The following is a 23,022-nucleotide window of genomic DNA, read 5'->3' on the forward strand; positions in this document are numbered from 1 at the left end:
AAAAGTACTACTTCCGGTTCAGGTAAAAATATTAGGGTATAAAATTTATAAATTCAGTCTGATTCGGTTAAGATAATTGAATTCAAAAAATTACAAAAAAAATTGGGATGTGACCAACCCAAGTCTTTAACTATGTATTTAAGGAATATAAGAAGGTCACAAAACAAAATTCGTTGTTTTGTGACCTTCACTGTTCTGTGTTTCATTGAACCGTACAGACATATTCACACATACCATCAGCATTATGAAATACTATGACAGCATTTTCGATACAAATTGACCGCAAATGTATGGAAACTTGCACAAGACAAAAATTCTACTTCCGTTTGTTGGATTTTGTTTAAATATTTTTATTACTTAAAAACGGTTTTAAAAAAAATCCTACTTCCGGTTTACGAATTCTGACTAAAACCTTATCAATTCTAAGTTAGTACATTAAGAATACAAATATAAATTTTCAGCTTGATACGTTCAGGAGTGTGGACAGAATAGTGGGCACAACATTTTTGACCTTTCTAAGAGGAAACAATCCCACTTCCGGTTTATTAAATTTAGTGATTTTTTTTTTATTTTTACCACATTGATACAAGAATTAGACTTTTTAGAATTTTTTCGTGAAGAGCATACATGTTTTAGGGCCCTGCGCTGCAAACGATTGAATACCAAACGGGCGCATGCTCATTTCATACTTTCGTCTCGGCTTTTGCCATTTTAAACTTGCCAGAAAGATCCAACTCAGTTTTAAGAATTGCTAATCATCAATGTACATCAAAATGTCATCTGCGCAACCCCATGAATATCTCGTCTTTCGTACATGCTGAAATTCAAACAGTTAAAATGCAATCGAAATGAGCATGCAACCGGGCGATTTGCAATCATTTGCAGCAAACCGGGGCCGATAAAAATAGTGAAAGAAAAATCAAAAAAGAGTAAACTGCCACAAAAATATTAGGTTATAAAATTTATAATTTCTTTTACATATAAAATGAATTTAGTCCGATTCACTTAGCGGTTAGGGAGATAATTGGATTCAAAAACTTAAAAAAAGAGGACACCAATAAGGGGTGGTACCATTTCCGGTCAACTTTTTAACAAAATTTACGTCGTGTCGATAAGAATTTCAGTAACCGGTACTAAGTTTCGGTTCGATAGGACTAACGGTGTTCAAAAAATCCCTAAAATACACAGACACACACACATTTTTTCTAGATCATGAATACGTGATCAGTGATCGATTCTGAGTTCGAATCAGTTAAAATCTCGAGTTTAAATTTTCGCATGATCACAAAACTTCATCTATTGTTACTACGTACATACGTAAGTAAAATAAAAAGAGGACACCTATAAGGAGAGGTAACTTTTTTGGTCAAATTTGAAAAAAAAAATGTCGTATCGTTAAGAATTTCAGTAATCAATACGAAGCTTCAGTTTGATAGTATGAACGGTGTTCAGAAAATCCCCAAAATACACACAGAACTGAATTATCTCTAAGTAATTTATTATACATATATGACTTTGGTAAAAAGGAGATCATAAGACCGATTTGTGACTCCAAGGCGATTGTTTCTTATCAGAGTTTGTCTCATTTTATTCATGAAACGGTTTCGCATCAAATTGGAAAAATTATCTTAGCACTATGTCACCACTATTTGAATATAATTTCAAATTTATATATGTACTAGTTTAATACCATGATCAGGGGAAACCTGTAATGGCATTATGGGAAAATATAAATTTTATTAAAAATAGAAATATGAAAATATAAATAATATTAAACAAATGAAAATATTTTTCGTATTATGCTAATGTGTATAGATTTCTATCTCACTTATATTCAACGTACAAACATTGTATATTGTATAATATTATCAATTTTTACATAATGCTGAGTATAAAATTCTAAAGTACTGTTTTTAATTAAAATTATAATAAATACAAAAAAAGTTAAAACCTGTAGAATCTGCCTTGTACAAATATACATACGTATACTATTTGTGTATATAATGTTTTTAATATTATAATATATAAAAGCCAGAGAAAAATTAGCCGGAAGCTAAATAAACAGACGAAGGAAAAAATGATTAAAAAAGAAATCTTTATCGTATACGTCATTGCTTTTTTGAAATACCTGATTGTTAAACGGAAATTGAATAAGAAAAATCGGGGAAAGAAAGGAAAAATATGAACAGATGTAAAATTAATTTTATTTTCGATTACGTTGCAAAGCCTTTAGAAAAAATATTTAATATGAAATTCGACGTTTGTTGAGAAATAATAATATACACACACACAATACTTATGTACATACGTATACTGAAAGTTTTTGGCGTAGTTTTATGGAAATAATAACGCTAAGCATATTGTGGTTCATCTTGTGAAAGACAAAAGTGGAGCTACGGAAGTTTATTTTTCGTACGAAAGTAGTTTTCCAGGGTCGAACTCGTAAATCGCACTGGTCGAAGAGTTCGATTATGTGCGGTGATTAGGTTCAATAGACAAAAGTTTCATCCCTCTCTCTTTTTCTGTCTTCCACTATCTGAGAAAATTACACATGTCTCATCATTGGAATTTTTATGAAACCCATAGTTACTGTTAGTTTCGTACGTTGTCTTGTTAATGTTAGCTGTCTACGTTCTGATTCAATTTATCATTCGGACTAATGGATTTGGACAGATTGATAGAAATAAAGAAAGGACATTGTAACACATGACTAGATGATTATGATAACTTTTTGGATTACAGAGGTTCTGTTTTTATAGTTATGTAAATTGATTCAAAATGAGTCTTTGTTTTTTCTTTAATATACATAAAGGGATGGGTTTTTTTAAGTAACAAACTAAAGTTATAACTTCTAGGTTTTATGAAAAAATTTAAGAATTTATATTTTTACCTCATAAAATTTTTCGACTTGTTTAGTAACTTAAAACAATTTTCATATTTGAGTAAAATTATGAATTTTTCTAGGTTAAATTAATTGGGAAGCAAGGATTTAAGGTTTCTAACAACGCTCTTGAAAGGTATCCCTGTAATTAATTTTATAAATACATTGCGTGTAATTAATTTTAAGGTCTCTCTAATATTTCACCAATAATACTACATATGTATATGTATATGCGAGGGAAAATTAGTTTTATTTTCACAGTATCCTTTATAGTAATTTAATTAAATAGTTTTTAGCGCGGTATTAGTTAATCGGATAAGTGATTCCTTTAACGTTGATATTATAATATATAATACAAACAACGCGCAATGCTCTATTGTGTCTACCGTTATTATTATGTTGAATAAAACACAAAGTTGGAAAAGTATTAAAAGCTTTCGCTATTATACGATTCATTTTTCACATTCAGCACGATTTAAACCGAGTCCGTATGTGAAATCAGTTCTATTACAAATTTAATTCCTGTATTTAAATATCTACGGTCATGTCCGTTAGTCATGTGCATAAAGCTAGTCAATACTGTAGTGGTGTGAATTAATTAGTTTCGGATAGTTGAGTAGTGCTAATCGTGTCGGTAAAACTGAATTTAATTAAACTTTGAATTTAAGTCCGCTTATATCGGATCCCCAAACTACAATATATGTTAGTAGGCATGAATGTGGTATCGATTTAAAAAGTTTTCGTCATAATGATTGAAAATTGATGACCGTATCTATTATATTTATACATGAATCAAAATTTTTCGTATTCTGCTATTTATTTATTGAAGAAAGGCAGTTTAAATTATTAATCCGGCTTCTTATTACGAAATGGGTAGGGTTACGCTGTAGCGGCGAGCAATGAATTTTTGAACTTTATAACGGGCGTGGCTCCAAAAATTTTTTCAGGTACAGATAGATTTAGCATAGGAAAAGGAGTAAGACAAGGAGATACAATCTCGCCCAAGTTATTCAATGCGGTGCTTGAGGGAGTTTTCAGGAAATTCGATTGGGATACAGCCGGAGTAAGCATCAATGGTCGCTTTTTGAGTCACCTTCGGTTCGCAGACGATATAGTTTTAGTAGCTCGTGATTCAGGTGACCTACTTATCAGACTAACACAGCTGGACAGGGAAAGTAGAAAAGTAGGATTAAAAATTAACGTAGATAAGACTAAACTAATGTTCAATAGTTATTGCATGCCTGATAGCATCCCCTTAGATGATAAACCAGTAGAAGTAGTAAATAATTATTTATATTTAGGTCAAATAATTGACATGTCTGGTAGTAAAAATGAAGAGATAAAGAGACGTATGAAATTAGGGTGGAGTGCATTTGGACGGATGAATGCTGTTTTTAAATCAAAAATGCCACTCTGCCTGAAGAAAAGGATCTTTGATCAATGCGTTTTGCCAGTGATGACGTATGGATGTGAAACTTGGACACTGAACGCCAAGATGCAAAATAAAATCCAATGCACTCAAAGAAGTATGGAACGCTGTATGCTTGGCATAACGAGGAAAGACAGGAAGCGGAACACGTGGGTGAGAAATATGACAAGGGTAGTGGACATAGTGGATAGAGTGAAGAGATTGAAATGGCAATGGGCGGGTCACGTAGCTAGGAGGATGGACGAAAGGTGGACAAAAGAAGTGCTTGAATGGTACCCGAGAGAAGGCAAAAGAGTAAAAGGAAGACCGCAAGGAAGATGGGTGAACGAAATTAGGAAAATGTGCGGAATGAGATGGATGAGTGTTGCGCAAAACAGAGACGAGTGGAAGCGTGTTGGAGAGGCCTTCATCCAGCAGTGGATGGCGAATGGCTGTAAATGATGATGATGATGATATATATATATATATATATATATATATATATATATATATATATATATATATATATATATATATATATATATATATATATATATATATATATATATATATATATATATATATATATATATATATATATATATATATATATGTAGGATCCAAAGATATAGGGAGGATTGCGGGAGAGATAATCAAAGACGATGTTGGTCCATCAATGTACGCTTATTGTACATTAAGTATACACACGTGCGCGTACGCACCAACGGTTCGACTACTCACTCTCAGTTGGCGTCACACTTCTGCCAACTCACAAACAGTGTACACTCATGTGTACCACTGTTTGTACATCACTCCTCAACATTACATAATTCGCTCACACACATAAAATCCCACATATATATATATATATATATATATATATATATATATATATATATATATATATATATATATATCATCATCATCATTTACAGCCATTCGCCATCCACTGCTGGATGAAGGCCTCTCCAACACGCTTCCACTCGTCTCTGTTTTGCGCAACACTCATCCATCTCATTCCGCACATTTTCCTAATTTCGTTCACCCATCCTCCTTGCGGTCTTCCTTTTACTCTTTTGCCTTCTCTCGGGTACCATTCAAGCACTTCTTTTGTCCACCTTTCGTCCATCCTCCTAGCTACGTGACCCGCCCATTGCCATTTCAATCTCTTCACTCTATCCACTATGTCCACTACCCTTGTCATATTTCTCACCCACGTGTTCCGCTTCCTGTCTTTCCTCGTTATGCCAAGCATACAGCGTTCCATACTTCTTTGAGTGCATTGGATTTTATTTTGCATCTTGGCGTTCAGTGTCCAAGTTTCACATCCATACGTCATCACTGGCAAAACGCATTGATCAAAGATCCTTTTCTTCAGGCAGAGTGGCATTTTTGATTTAAAAACAGCATTCATCCGTCCAAATGCACTCCACCCTAATTTCATACGTCTCTTTATCTCTTCATTTTTACTACCAGACATGTCAATTATTTGACCTAAATATAAATAATTATTTACTACTTCTACTGGTTTATCATCTAAGGGGATGCTATCAGGCATGCAATAACTATTGAACATTAGTTTAGTCTTATCTACGTTAATTTTTAATCCTACTTTTCTACTTTCCCTGTCCAGCTGTGTTAGTCTGATAAGTAGGTCAGCTGAATCACGAGCTACTAAAACTATATCGTCTGCGAACCGAAGGTGACTCAAAAAGCGACCATTGATGCTTACTCCGGCTGTATCCCAATCCAATTTCCTGAAAACTCCCTCAAGCACCGCATTGAATAACTTGGGCGAGATTGTATCTCCTTGTCTTACTCCTTTTCCTATGCTAAATCTATCTGTACCTGAAAAAATTTTAACCGAAGCTGTGGCATTCTTATATATTGCAGCTAACAGTCCCACATAGGGTTCCGGCACTCCCTGTGTTTTTAGAGCGTTAAGTACTGCATTATGACTAACTGTATCGAAGGCTTTCTCATAATCGACGAAACCTAGGCACAATGGCCGTTGATATTCGTTGGCGCGCTCGATTAGTTCGCCAACTACTTGGAGGTGGTCCATTGTGCTGAAATTTGCCCTAAACCCTGCCTGCTCTATAGGTTGGTTCTCGTCGAGGATATTTTTCAGCCTTTCTGTAATAACCTTCGTGAAGAGCTTGTAGACCGCTGAAAGTAGACTAATGGGTCGGTAGTTCTTGATATCGCTTTTGTCGCCTTTTTTGTGTATTAAAATGATAGTTGCGTTATTCCATCCTTCTGGTATAGCTTGGTTCTGGATGCATTTGCTGAAAAGCCTAGCTAAGATATTAATTAGGGGGGGGCCGCCACATTTTAGTAAGTCAATGGGAATATTATCTTCCCCTGGGGTTTTACCGTTCTTTGCAGTTTTTAGCGCGGCCTCTACTTCGCTAGGCAATACTGCAGGAACCCTTTGGCCGTGTGTCGATTCCAGAGCGGGGAATTGGCCGTTGTCGTTCTCGTATAGTTTTGCATAGAACGTGTAAACTCTGTCTATGATTTCTTCTCTATTCCTAATTATTACTCCGCTCTCTGATCTGATTGCGATCATTTGGTTTTTGCCTAAGAAAAGATCCTGTTTGCACTTTTTCAGGCTACGGTTATTCTTAATGGTATTTTCTATTAGCTTGCTGTTAAAATCCCTGACATCCCTGACTATTCTCTTTTTAATTTCCTTATTTACTAGATTGTATTCTTGCTTATTATTATCCCTATCTAAATTCCTTTTATGCTTAATTAGGTTTTTTGTTTCCGCTGAAATTTTGCTTAATTTAATCTGTTTCCTGAATCCATCTAATTTCTTACCTGTTGAGGTTAGAACCGAACTAATTACAGTGTTCAATTCCTCGATGTCTGCTTCTGGGTTTAATTTCCCGTATCGATTTCCAAGTTCGAGTTCGAATTCCTTTTTCCTAGACCTTAGTTGAGCGAAATCTGGAGAGTTACTGCATCCTTTTATTAATTTCCTACGTTCGCAATTTATATTAATGGCCATCTTGGCACGGACTAATCTGTGATCGCTACCTATATCTACTTTACTTAAAACACTAACGTCTTTAACGGAGTGCAGGGCATTTGTTAGGATGAAATCGATCTCGTTTCTGTCTCCTTTAGGACTCTCCCAAGTCCACTTATTGTTGGTGTTTTTCCTGAAAAATGAATTAGTGATAAAGAGCCTGTTGTGTTCTGCGAATTCTATGAGGCGATCGCCTCTGTCGTTTCTTTGGCCGGTACCAAAATTGCCTACTGCTCTTTCTGTATTTGCCTTTTGTCCTATTTTTGCGTTAAAGTCGCCCATGATTATTTTAAAGTGGTGACGGCTATTATCGTATGCGTCCTGTATTTTTTCGTAGAAGTCTTCTATTTCCTCGTCTGGGTGGCTAGATGTGGGGGCGTACACTTGGAAGATTTGACAAGTGTACCTGCTCGAGATTCTTAATACTATATAGCATATACGTTCCGATATGTCGCTTATTTCTATAATATTTCTTTCTATTCTCTTATTGATAAGAAACCCTACTCCTCCTATTCTACCATTTGGTAGCCCTCTCCAGTAGAGACAGTTACCACTTTTTAGGATTATTTGGTTTTGCTGTTTTCGTCTTACTTCACTAAGTCCTACTATATCCCATTTGATATTTTCTAATTCATTCTCTAATGCAAGCACACTTCCTTCACTCGATAACGTTCTTACATTGTACGTGGCTAAATACAGGTTTCTATTAGCTAAGCTATCATCCATCGTCACTCTTACCTTGTTGGAGGTTTGGATATTATTTTTCTCGCATTTATCCAAGATGTGTTGAGAAAAAGGCGGTACTTGAGAGAGATTTCCATTCAAGGAGTGAGTTCTTACCGCCATAGACTCTTCTCTGTGGTCAGCTTTGACAGATAGTCATCCTAGGTATCACTTGGATCACTTATGAGTTAATACATGCCATTTAACAGGGTTACTTTGTAAGTGAAAGTAGTTAGTTATGATAATAATAGATTAGCAATTGTTATACTACTTTTTTATAGATCTTTATCGTGAGACGCCTCTTTGGAGACAACGGATTTATATATGTGAGTGCGGTTTGCAATTTAATATTTTAATAATAACTTTAGTAAAGAATATAAAATTACACGAATTACTTTAATATAATTTAAATATGAAAAAGAACTGATAGACAGTTGGGAAACACCGTTTCTGTTTGCTATTATTCTATTAAGTAAAGTTCGTTAAAGATTTTTGGCTGGAAGCAATTATGTGGAAGATTTATTGCTTCTGTGGGACCGACTGAAGGACCCTTTTTTTGTATTCAGGTAAGGAGATGTACTTCGTTCGTATATTCTTTTGCTCAGATTTGACACAAAAATTAGCACAAAATTTTTCGAAATAACTGATATAAAACCGCTTTTTACGACCGATTTGCTGTTTATTTTTACACTTAAATTATACTAGGATGCAATTAGTAAAATAAGTGATTAGATGGTTAAGTTTTTAGATTAAATTTCGTGCAATAGCCGGGTTTAAGCGAGTAATAGCGGGAAGAACGCAGAAGCACGTCTTCCCCGCATGACACGAAAGACCGAACTCCATATATATATATATATATATATATATATATATATATATATATATATATATATATGTATATACATATATGTATATACATTATCACACATGCATACATACATATATCCATATTTCACATACACTACCGTCCATATGTTTAAGACCAAACCTATAACTCGATTTCTAATGTCCATTAAAATAATTTAGCGTAAAATAGTTCAAAGAAATGGGTATCATTTGTTTCCCTACACCCTTGGATTTAATTTGAGCAAAAAAAAGCAGGGATTATCCCATTGGTTTGTTGTTTTTTTTATATAAGGGTTCAAAATGGGCTCAAAGACACCGCGTGACGAATCGACACATGTTGCAATTCGACAACTCTACTATACGCAGTTTATGTTACGAACTTTTTTTGTTATTTTATTCTGCTGATATGACATCGAAACAGTTCAAAATAATAAACCCTAAATGAATTTGGTTCAGTTTAATCTGAGCAGTCAGACTTTGAAGTCGTATTAGCGAAAAATTTATAATACATAAAGAGGACAAAAATTTTTGAAGAAATATGGGAAAAAATAAAAATCTCACCATGGAAACTCAAGGAGCCATTATTGCTCTTTACAAACAGCAAAAAACCCAACGATATATCGCCGAAAATCTGAATATTTCGAAGACTGCAGTACAACAGACGATAAAAAAATTCCAAAATTCTAACAACATTATGGATTTATCAAAATCAGGACGTCCCAGAATCACAACTCAAGCATTGGATCAACAAATTATATTATTGAGCAAGCGAAATAGAAGGATAACGGCACCAGAAATCGCCTCTGACATAGAAAAGACAGCCTTCAAAAAAGTATCGGTCACCACGGTTAAACGTCGGCTGATGGAAATGAAGCTGGGAGGGCGCATAGCAGTAAGAAAACCATTATTAAGAAGAAATAATAAAGCGAAAAGACTAGCTTGGCCTCTTCAGCATCGTAATTGGTCAATTGAAGATTGGTCAAAAGTGATTTGGTCCGATGAATCGAAGTTTGAATTGTTCGGTTCGAAAAGACGAGTTTACGTCCGGCGCACTCCCCAAGAAAAAATGATGCCAGACTGTGTGCTGCCAACAATCAAGCATGGTGGTGGATCCATAATGATATGGGGATGTTTCTCAAGAGCTGGAGTTGGGAATTTAATCAAAATTGATGGAATTTAAAAAAAAAAAGGGTATTTGAAAATTTTAAAAGAACAAGTTTTGCCGTGCGGCTGGAACTTATGTGGGCATGATTTTATATTCCAACAAGATAATGACCCAAAACATAAATCAAAGATATGCATGGACTTCTTACAACAATAAGAAGAAAAAAAAATATTTAAAAATCATGAACTGGTCTCCTCAATCCCCCGATTTAAACCCAATAGAACTTTTGTGGGACGAATTGGACAGACGAACCAGAATCCATCGCTCAACATCCATAAATAAGTTTTGGAATCATCTACAGGAAAGTTGGAAGTCCATACCTCCCATCACACTTCAAAATTTAATAAATAGAATGCCGAGACTATGTGCAGCAGTGATTAAAAGTAAGGGTGGGTTTTTTGACGAAAGTTCAGTTTGAAGTTTTTATTTTTTTATAATTTTATGTTTATTAATTGTTGTAATTTCTTTATTTATTTTAATAAATGCGTATTTTTTGAACATAACTGAGTTTATATTTTTTAAATTGGTCCAAAATTGTGTTAAATATGCTCCAAAAACACTTTGGTCTTAAACATATGGACGGTAGTGTATATCATAAAAATAAGTAATATTTGACTTACGGACGGTAAAATACATATTTAAATGTACATTTGTGCAGCGTTGAGTTACGGAGTCGTGAACGGCGTCCATTATCGCGTCGGTGCCAGGGTCGCATTTAGGGATTCGGGGCCCCCCTCCCCCCATCATACATTATATTATATTGAGCTTACGTACTGCGACGCCGCTCTATCGCAGTCGTCCCGCTTGTTATGCAAATTAAAATGGCTGTCAAAAAATTCCGAAAATATTTTCTGACCGTCTAGTACCGAAGCGTATCAGTCTTGTCGACGAGACTCGCTCCCCCTTCCCTCCATATTTAATTTCGCGTGAAAATCGACGATTATTACACGAAATTCTGTGGTCTCGACTCGAATAGGTATCGATACAATTAAATATTAATTTTTATCTTCATCACTATTGGAAATGTTCCAAATAATAAAGCTCTAAGTGTTGTATGTCCGCCCTCGAAATAATAAAACCAAATTGAGGCGAATAATAAACTGGACATTTTTCTGAGGAAAGGAAATGGAAAAATGTTCTCATATAATTTTCAAGATATTACACCATCATTTGAACGAATTTTCTCATACATATTTATTCGACGACAACGAGAGAAGCTTATCTAATAAATTGACCTAAATTTTTTCGCCATCATTTGTTTTATTACTATTTCTTTATTAGTGTCGATAAAAATAATCTTAGATTTTATGGTATGATCCAAATATTTTCTCTAAATAGTGTAGTCTGTTGTGTATGTACATATGTTGGTACATTTTTTGGGATAATCGATATATTAAATGTACAAATTTTTATTTTTTTGACTGCATAATACACAGAACAGATTTATTGCGTATTTCTTAATATTCAAAAACTGAGTGAGTGGCAAAACTTTGCACGTGAAATTGTTAAAAAAATTGAGAAAGGCGTCATTTTCTAGAGATTTGGATGATTTGATTTTTAAAACAAATATTTCACATATGTATGTTTTCCTTTATTCATATACATCTTTTTATTATCATTATCATTTTTATTTCGATTGTTCAAAATTTTATGGACCACTCTGTATAATATTTTATTTTATTACAGCCAGTAAATTTTAATAGCATCAAATCGTCAATTTAAATCAAGCAATTTTTCATTTATTAACATATTTTTCTGAATTGGATGCCGTTTAAAAAATTATATTGGTATTAATGCGGAGAAATAGATGCCTTTGGAAATTGTTTTTAAAACTTTAAAGCTCCATTTGAAAATTATAAAGCGTGGTTTGAGCATAAAATTATTCAAGACACGACTCGAGCTCACTATCGTCGAAAATTTTTAAATTTCAACTTAAATTTGCTATTTTTTTCTCATTGTTTCCAGTCGATATTGTATGGAGAATAATAGAAGCGAGCAATCGAGAGCTTTTGAGCAGAGAATTGGCATTTTCGTAATAAATCGGATTCATAAAAATAACGGAGTCGAATCGGTAGAATCCCCCGAGCGGAATGTAATAAGAATTGCCGGTGTTAAAAACAAAAAAAAAAAACCGCAATCGTGAGTAACATTCAAATGCGAACACAATGATGCCTTTTGAATGCTAATTTCACATCCAGATTTTTCCCGCGAAAAATACTGAAATCGACTGAAATGACTACATTAAAAGTGTTTTCCTTAATAAATTGAGGAATTTTATTTAATAACATCTGGAAGGAGAGAGAGTTGTTTTTCGCCACTGTATTTGATTTTACAGAAGCGGTCATATTACGTGCTCTATACACTGAATTAATTCCATTCTTAGAAATCTGACGGTAGCATATCGATTTTCGACCTGTGAAAAAGGTTGTCGTCTTATCGTTTGAGAGTCTCACGATTATTCGGATCACACGATGTCGTCTAATAAAGTTTATCGAACACGTTTTTCGGCTTCTCCACTACCGACTCCTACAAAATGAACATTCTGCGTTCTTGCCTTCTAATTCAAAAATTTCAGTCCTTCGAAAGTTTTGACTCTTCTGAATTATTCACTAAAAAGTCAGGTGCCTCAGGAGAATTCAACTACTATATTTCAACACTCTCCAAGAACTGAATGAAATTTAGTATATGTATGTATATATAACTTTTAATATAGCTGCTGAGAATAAAATTTATTACTTTATTTCCATGTGTATGTATGTACGTAGTAACAATAGATGAAGTTTTGTGATGCGAAAATTCAACTTCAATGTTTTGACTGTTTTTTTATTTCCAAACGACTGAATATATTTATTATTTACTACTTATCTGCTGTTTACGTATAAGTGATATAAAAATGTGAGGAAAGTCTTTCATAACTAGCGTTCTGAAAGTTTTGATTTGGGATTAGGTCAATTGAGAAAGTTTTCCGATCGGTTGTTTAGTTAGTTCATATTCTCTGATAATATGAAAATACTACGTTTTAATAAGTATGAATGCAACTTTATGATATCGATTTTATAAGCTGAATTATTACATTTATTCTCAAAATATGTTTTCAGTTCAATTTTAATTAAAAGATAACCTTTCTGCTTAAAATCTACGATTGTGACTAATTAACATTGTTCAAGCTTTCATGGGACATTCAAATAATAAAAGAAGGTATATTTGTCGGGTGAGTTTCGTTAACGATTTTTCGTTTCCTATAATTTGCAATTTACATGATTAAGAGCATGCTCTCAAATCTCGTTGGTCTCATATACTTGAAGACTCTCAAGCTTCAGAAATTGTTTGCATAAGCACCAAAAAAATGTAAAATTTGTCAAGACTTTATTTTGAATTCAAAATTTCTGTCAAATTTACTCATTTTTGTAAGTACTTATATAAGATATATTTAAATATTTTTTATTCCGTGTTGGAACGGAAATTTTATTGAATACATACGTATTTGATAGCGAAATTTTTTGTTGAAAATGACCAAAAATGCTGACCCTATAAAGAGGTTTAAAAGTATCCCATTCAAAGCTGTGCATTAGTTAAAGCTTGACCCAATTTCCGAATTGAGGACTATATATGTACATATTTATATTTCAATGAAAATTGGTGGGCTATCGTACGAAAGTGGAATTATTATACAAGAATTATCCGTAATATAAATTTATATTGAAGTGGTATGTTATGAATTCTAGTGAAGAGAGATAAGAAAACTGATGATAAAAGAGAACGAAAATAAGAAAGATTGGGTGTTATGGTAAAAATCAACATCGGTTTGCAATTTCTCAAGCAGATACAAAACACAGACATGGATGTCGAATAGAATAAATGAAAATTAATTCACATATCGATATCATCGACAGTCGGTTTTTGAAAAATAATTGAATTTTTTGGAATTTCACATGAAACAATTGAATATTTATGATACTAGCAGGATTGAATATTTATGATATTATTTATTTACTATTTGTTTTTTTATACATATCTATGTACATCCTGTCTGTTGATTTTTCAATAAATAAAATAAAAAAATAATTCAAGTAAAAATATATTTACACAGAAAATTTCAATTCCAAACATTTTATTGAAAATACATACATATGTACATATGTACGTACATATATTGTCGATTTAATATAATACATTTCAATTTCAAGCATCGTTTTATTTTCTCTACATATACTGCATTGTCGTTTTAAAATTTATTATTTTTTTGTACATGCATATGTTTGTACATACACATTATATATGTATATGTGTCATCATATATCATATTACAAAAGCAGCATGTAAAATATGTAATACTATAGCTGTTTAAGAAAAGTATTATGAGAGCATATTTGATTCGCGTTTGGAAAATTCGAATTTGGAAAAATAAATTTAATTAAAATAAATACATACATATATAAAATTGAATTTCTGTTTGTCTGTCTGTCTGTCTCGTATAGGCTCCTAAACCACTCAACCGATTACGATGGAACTTTCAGGATTTGTTGTATGCATGCCCGGGAAGATTACTGTGAAAAAAAAACGGGAAAACTTCTTAATAATATTCGTAATTACGATTTTACCGACGCGAAAGCATGAAGCGCCATTGTGTAGTCAATGAAATATGTTTGTTGACAACCACGATACCAGTTTTTTATGACGACACGGCTTCGAAGAGATGTTATTTGATCCAAGCATCATTTGAAACGCTATATACAAGTCCGCCAACTCCAACCATTACTTGAAACGCGACGTCTGCCACTGTAGAAAGCAAATTCGTATTAAGTAGCGGGCAAAAAAGACGAGCAACGCAAAGCCAGGAACATTTAAAATTACAAAAACAATTAGTGATTTTGAATTTTTTTTGAATTTTGCATTTATTCGTGTTCGCACCAGACGGAAACACAAAAAATGTTAATAATAATTTGGTATCAAAATATTCTTCAGGTACGCTGACTAAAGCGATATTCGGTATAACATACGAATCAGTAGCAGAACAAACTAAAACTTAATTAACATGACGCTTTGTAAAACTACACACCACACAGGAGATTCTGAAGGTTCATTTATGACATTATTGGCGAAAGACATCAAGTCACTAGGCAAAACGAAAATTTTGTCATTCGATTACAACCATCACTTGAAATGGGAATGAGAACGGGAATTATTGTGCGCGTACGGGAATAATGAATGCGTTTTTGTGGCATTGCAACGCATGCCGGGTTCCGCTAGTATCATATATATTTTTGAATAGTGTCTTTAAGCCTTTCATATTATTTACCTTTAAATAATTTATTGCAATTTTATAGTCTATTTTTCAGTGTGCTTAGCGAAACGAAATATCAAATATCAAATTTTATCTTTATTATATAATACACAACATGTATTAATAAATATTTTAACACAATACTCAGCTTGAGTTGGTTTTCTAACAATAAGTTGGTACAACTCATTTTTACCTTTCTGTAACGAAACCTCCAAATTTTTCTATTTGAAATTTCAATGTTGTCATTTTTGTCGACGCAAAATTACTATCGAGGAAGCTCTCGTTATCAAATCTCTTATGGCGTATTTGCCACCAAAAATAACAGGTAGTCTTTTCGTCTCTCAGTGAAAGTTTGTCTTCGAAAACACCAACACTTATTAATAATGTAATTCTACCATGCCGCCCCGAAACCGAAAACAACGAAGAAAATGAACAGTAATTAATTTTTACTCTACAACGTGGCGAGATAAGCGACTTTTATTTTATTGATACACTGAAAGCAGATACCAGCGCGCATTCATACATACAATATATGTAATCGGATGTATATCATTTTATCTTTCTATGGGTTTTTTCCTTATCTTTATCTCGAAAATATTATTTGGTATGTATGTATGTATGTACATACATATATATGCAGGAGTAGCGATGCTAATTTTTAAGGAGTTATGACGTCTATTGTTTGGAAAACAATAGTACAGAGGGTATTCAGGAGAAAAGCAAAACGGGCTTCAAGTTTTCAATTGTATGAAATACCAAAGAAAACCCAGGTATATATAAGTTTCAGTGTAATTTTTTAAATAAATCAAGCGTTTATTTTAATTTGTATCAAAATTCGAAATAAGATATGTTACCTGAATTTTAACGATTCATTTAAATATAGTACTTGAATATGATTGAAAAATCATCAAGGGCATTGCTATCGTCGTCTTCGTCAGAAAAAAATAAACATCGCTGGGAAAATTGAGCACTTAAAGGCAACGAAGCGTTTATGTGGAATATTGTGGCGAAATTGGGAAGAGATTCTGAAATTTGGCCTCGAGGGTAGTATCGTTCGCTCATTCATCGGCTGATCTTAAAATTCACCCAGCAAATGGAAGGGCGTAGGGCTCACTCCCTGTTTTCGTCCCCCCCTTCTTCTCTCAGGGGAGTGAGATTCATTGATGGGGAAACTTGTGAGAAATAAGGCCAATGTTGGTGGGATCTGCTAGGGTATTTTTTTCTTTTTTTAAGCGTGAATGGAAAAAGGGGCAAACAAATTGGCGACGGATTTATCCCCTCGGCGATTTTCCTTTAATGGGTGGCTTAAAAAAAAATGAAACTCGCTGTGAACGTCAACTGTCTACAGCCAACGTTACTGAAAACCGACGGTACTGAAAAAGGACTGACATGACACTAACACACTGTTTGTTTATATCGTATTTCATAAACTTAAGAATAAACTGTCAGATTCCACACATAAATGTAATAATGTGTATGTAAAAACAAAAACTTGGCTACCTAAAAATAATCAAAGTAAAAAAATAATACAATGATGAAAATACCCATGTAAAATATTAATTTCAAATTGATATTACATTGGTTGAAATAAAAATGAAACATACATATTTTTCACATTTTCGTCGAATAAAAAATGTGTCTTCGAACAAACAGCGAAAATCTGAGAAATCAATTATTTCTTTGAAAAGTTGAAAATTCAATAAAACTCATCAATGCCGAACCTTTTATGAAAGTTTTGAACACAATTCAATATTATATTTCAGTTTTGGAGTTTTTCGTTTTCGAATCACCAAACATATCAAATAACATGAGTGTGGAAACTTGGATTATAGTAAAAAAAAAAACCGTTTTCTAGCGGTATTTTGCAAATAAATAATGTTATCGGAAAACAAGTTTTTCCCCAGCTGGGAGTATGGGAAGTTCAAAAGCGCCAGCCACCTTTGAGCGTTGATGTATAAATATACATATGTACATTCATATATAAGTTAAGCAATATATTTATTCGTTGTTTTTAAAAGGGCGATAGGAAAAGGTGGCCGAACATATTATCGAATCATCCAAATGTATACATCATCATCATCATCTACATCATCATCAGCTATTCGCCATCCACTGCTAGATGAAGGCGTCTCCTACAGTACCATTAATCAGTACGGTATCATTATAGTATTTCTTTTATCCACCTTTGTCCATTCTTCTAGCCACATGGCCAGCCCATTGTCATTTCAATCTCTTCACTCTATATCCGGTATATCCACAACCATTGCCATACTTTTCATCCACGTATTCCGTTTCCTGTCTTTCCTTGTTATGCCAAGCATACAAAATTCAACATTTCTTTGAGTGAATTGAATTTTGTGTAGCAACTTGGCGTTCAATGTCCAAATTTCACATGCAAAACACATTGATCGAAGATCTTTTTCTTCAGACGAAGTGTCATTTTTTATTTAAAAACCGCATTCATTCGTCCAAATGCACTTCATACTAATTTCGTGCGTCTCTTTATTTCTTTTTATTTACTAAATGTATACATACCTGTGTAAAAATAATAAAAAAAAACATATTTTTATAGTATACTAGCTGTATTACCCGGCTTCGCTCAGTGTTTATAATATAAACCGCTTAAACATGACTAAGCTAATTTAATTAAAAAAAAAAAAAAAATTTAAAAATTTAAAAAAAAAATTAAAAAAAAAAATTAAAAAAAAAATAAAAAAATAAATAAAAAAAAAATAAAAAAAAAATCAAAAAAAAAAAAATCAAAATTTTTTTTTTGCCTTCTAGGGCTTCGCCCTCGGCACCCCCCTGAGCCTTTGCCTTCTAGGGCTTCACCCTCGGCACCCCCCTGAGCCTTTGCCTTCTAGGGCTTCGCCCCTCCACGCCCCATGAGCAATTGCCGTTTAGGGCTTCGCCCCCATGATCAGTTGCCTTTTAGGGCTTCGCCCCTCCGCGCCCCCATGATTCAAAGCCGTCTAGGGCTTCGCCCCCCTTAGTTAATGCCTTTTAGGGCTTCGCCCCCCGCGCCCCCAAGATTAATTGCCGTTTAGGGCTTCGCCCCCCGCGCCCCCAAGATTAATTGCCGTTTATGGCTTCGCCCCCCTTAACTAATGCCTTTTGGGGCTTCGCCCCTCCGCACCCTCATGATTAAATGCCACCTAGGGCTTCGCCCCCCTTAGTTAATGCCTATTAGGGCTTCGCCCCTCCGCGCCCCCATGATTAGTTGCCGTTTAGGGCTTCGCCTCATAAGGCTGCGCCCCATGAGGCTGCGCCCCCTTCGGGGCCCCATGGGGCTGCGCCCCAGGAGGCTGCGCCCCCTTGCGCCCCCTTCGGGGCCCCATGCGGCTAAGCTCCATAAGGCGGCGCCCCATAAGGCGGCGCCCCATAAGGCGGCGCCCCATAAGGCGGCGCCCCATAAGGCAGCGCCCCATAAGGCGGCGCCCCATGAGGCTGCGCCCCCTTTGGGGCCCAATGAAGCTGCACCCCCTTCAGGTCCCCATGAGGCTGCGCCCCCTTTGGGGCCCCATGGGGCTGCGCCCCATGAGGCTGCGCCCCATGAGGCTGCGCCCCCTTCGGGGCCCCATGTGGCTAAGCTCCATAAGGCGGCGCCCCATAAGGCGGCGCCCCATAAGGCGGCGCCCCATAAGGCGGCGCCCCATAAGGCGGCGCCCCATAAGGCGGCGCCCCATAAGGCGGCGCCCCATAAGGCGGCGCCCCATAAGGCTGCGCCCCTAAGGCTGCGCCCCATAAGACAGCGCCCCATAAGGCTGCGCCCCATAAGGTTGCGCCCCATAAGGCTGCGGCCGATAAGGCTGTGCCCCATAAAGCTGCGCCCCCTTTTGAGCCCCATGGGGCTGCGCCCCATGAGGCTGCGCCCTCCAGGCCCCCTTCGGGGCCCCACAGGGCTGCGCCCCTTGTGGCGCCCCTGGCGGGGCCCCATGAAACTACTCGCCTTGCGCCCCCGCGGGGGTGAATCCATTGAATCGAAAAAAACAAATCGGCGCCCATGGATCGAAAAAAAAAAAATCGAATCACGTGTTCGATGACGTCACCGATCTACGGACGACGACGACGACGACCAAGGATATTTACATACATACAAAGTCTCTTTCCAAATTATAGATTAGAAGAAGAAGATAGGTACATATGTACCTTATACAAATGTGGGTACATACTTAGACATACATAAATGTTTGATGTATTGCAGAAAATTGTCGTTTAGTAAAATATTGCGAGCCAAAATAAATTTTTCGGAAAATTGACTTTGAGTTCTTCTCAAGAGAACTTGATTCGCGATCGAACTTGAAATATCCACGTGCATGATTGAATACCATTTTTCGTTATTTTTACGGTAGGTTTCCTCTGTACTCACACCATAAAGATAATCCTACTCATTGGTGACGGTCATCAAATTGGGTTCGAGAAATCCCGAGGGTTTTTCCCTTGGGTCGGAACCCATTAAAATTCGTCACTCGTATTCGTTGATTTTTTTTTTCGGTATTGTATGTGTTTTTAAAGGTCGATAAATACAACAAATCACGACGAAACGATGATCGTCGGTTTAACTGTATATATATATATATATATATATATATATATAATCTCTGTGTGTGTGTGTCTTTACGCTGACCGAACATAATGAATGAATCGATAAATTCATTTTTCGTCGGAGACGACTTATCGAAATATTCCTCACCGCGTATCGAAACAGTCATCTCAAAATAGCCTCATATAGGTCTAAATTGAGCTAATGGTCACGAACATCACGCCAAATCTAATTCTTCATTTCGCCTTTTTTTTTAAACATAAATTGAAATATTCCTTCTTGCCATATAAAAATACATAATTATAATAATTTTAAAATTACTGTTTCAGTTTCGATTCCGATTAATTATTACTGTTCAATTGTAACTTTATTTTAAATCATGTATCAATCTGAAAGCTCCAGTTGAAATTTCAACGGGCTTTAAACTATTAAATATAAATATTAAATTAAATATATTTAAAAGATCGAACTCATGTTTCTTCCATCCTTCGAAATATATCGAAGGATCGAACTCATGACTGATGACACATTTCTTTCATTTTTTTTTATTTAATAACTTAATATGGCAACACCCATGCGATGATATGTCTTCGGGTAAATATATACGGTTGAAGATTTATTTATTTTTCATTAAAAATGTAGGTATAATTATATGAATATACATACATACATACATATATAGTCATTTCTTATTTTTATATTGTATATTCTTATTTATATTGTACATACATACATATAGTATAATCATTTCTATTCTTATTTAAACTTTGTTTGTATGTATGTAATGTGATGCCTATATGTAAGCAAATAAATGACTTAATTTATATAATGCCCAAATATTATAAATGAATTATAATGGATATTGGTTTTTTACAAAACACCATTAACACCATTATATTATATACTAGTTGTTTTACCCGGCTTCGCTCAGTATTTGTAATATAAACAGCTTAAACATGGCGAATCTAATAGTAAATATTCATTTGTTTTTTTATTAAATTTATTTGAATAGAAAAAAAAAATCGAATCGTCGTCATAGAAACTTCCCCAACAGTTCCCAACCAACAATACTTACATACAAATTCTCTTTCGAAATTATATATTAGATGTACATATGTATGTAATTATGGAGATGTGCAATTTTGAAGGACATTTCCATTACGCTCATCTTCGAGTGGGATAATGATCAAGTAAAATCTTCATACATTGAATTCCATGATCCCGAGACATGTTTCAGAAACAAAGTCTCGGTTTGTAGACTAAAGAAAATAACTACAAGAAGAAGATACGACTTGAAAAATATTACTGGTATTTTTTTAATTACACTGTCAAAAAATAAATAGTCGATTGATTTTTATGTCGTAAATTTCAATAACATTGCATAAAAAGGTGAAAATTCAAAATATTGAATTTGTAGGATTTTATTCCACAAATCAAATTTGAAATCCCAATGAGAGCGAAAAATTAATTCTCTAACCAAAACAAATATGTATTAATTGGGTGACCGTGAAAAAGTCGAAAATGTTCGTTTACCTTGCATACATATGAAAAACGGTTAGTATATGTAAATATATACAGTGGCGGATCGTCCATACGCACTGCGGTACTGCAGCACCCCCAAGGAAATTGAGAAAAATTTAATATTATTATATACATAAATGTATGTACATTATATGAAAATATCAATATTATTTAAGTGTGTATTAGCTCGCCCGCACACCGATACATCCAATAATGATCATACATCGCGGTACTAATATCAGAAAGTGAGGCATCGTTTATGATTTTGTGCAGTACGGTTTTCGTTGGAATATGCCGAGTGGGCGAAGGAGGGGCGCGGGGGCAGCTAGAAGCTTGGTTGGTACTGCACTCCCAACAGTATTATACACATTTCTTGTTGCGTTCGTGTGCGCTCGACACGCTCCTCACTTTTCCTCATTTCTTCTGCACCTTTTCTCTTTCCTTCTACACCTCTTACACTTTCTACGTTTCTACACTTCCTTCTACACGTCACTTTAAGTATTTAAGTTGGTATCAAAATCAAGAGAAGCTGAGCCAATGTTTTCAATAACTTAAATATTCTTCCGAAAATACTGATAAAACAATAACAGATTCTACCAATTTACTGAATACAATTTTTTATTTTAGTCAGAACTTTTTCACAAGTTAATGCCGCATTTAGAAATTATTTATAACCAAATGCAATCTAGTAATAATGATGCAATTAAAGAAAACTTAAAAAGTTTTACTAATGTCATTATACAAATATGAGATTCTTATAGCGAATAGAAGCCAAAAATATGTGATGCATATATTATATCCATATATTATCGCACATATTATAGAAGCCAAAAATATGTGCGATGTTATTATTAAGGATATAAAAGAAAGATATACTTTTTCTAAGCTGTGAAATTATTTAATAAAGAAAATTTTGAAAAGTACTGAAAGAAAATGCCAATGGAAGATCTACTACTAACCATTGAATCATATCCAATGCTAGATAAAGAAAAACTTCAAACTGAATTAGAAGTGTTTTACTCAAGGAAAGAAATGCATAGTAATAATGATTTATTAATATTTTTAAAACTTATTTTTGCAATTAATTTATGCAAAGTTCGTGTGGAAATAACAAAACTTATTCAAATTCTGCTTACAACTTCAACTACCTCTGAGCTAGAACGGTGTTTTTCATCAATAAATAGAATAAAGACATACATATAATAAACACAATGGTTCAGGAAAGATTGACGGCTTTGTCTATGCTGTCAATTGAAAAAAAATGAATATGAACAGTGAAAAATTTAACGAGAAGGTGATAGACCATTTTTCAGGGAAAAAAGACAGAAGAATCAATTTTATAATGAAATAAAATACATATAATGTTTAATTTTGATCATTTTGATGTTAATAGTAAAATATAATCCAAATAAACATTTTTTTTATTTTTAATCAACCGCAGCACCCCCAGATATCTTATCCACGAGCCGCCACTGCATATATATATCAGTGGCGTGCGGTAAAACTCTCTCTCCCCCCGTCGTACATCCTCACTTAATTTGCGCGAGCAGAATACAACAGGAACAAGAGGAACAGGCTTTTTCTCCCGAATCCTGCGCGCGCACATTAATAGTT

Source organism: Arctopsyche grandis, chromosome 12, assembly GCF_051622035.1.
Source record: "Arctopsyche grandis isolate Sample6627 chromosome 12, ASM5162203v2, whole genome shotgun sequence".
Classification (NCBI taxonomy): Eukaryota; Metazoa; Arthropoda; class Insecta; order Trichoptera; family Hydropsychidae; genus Arctopsyche; species Arctopsyche grandis.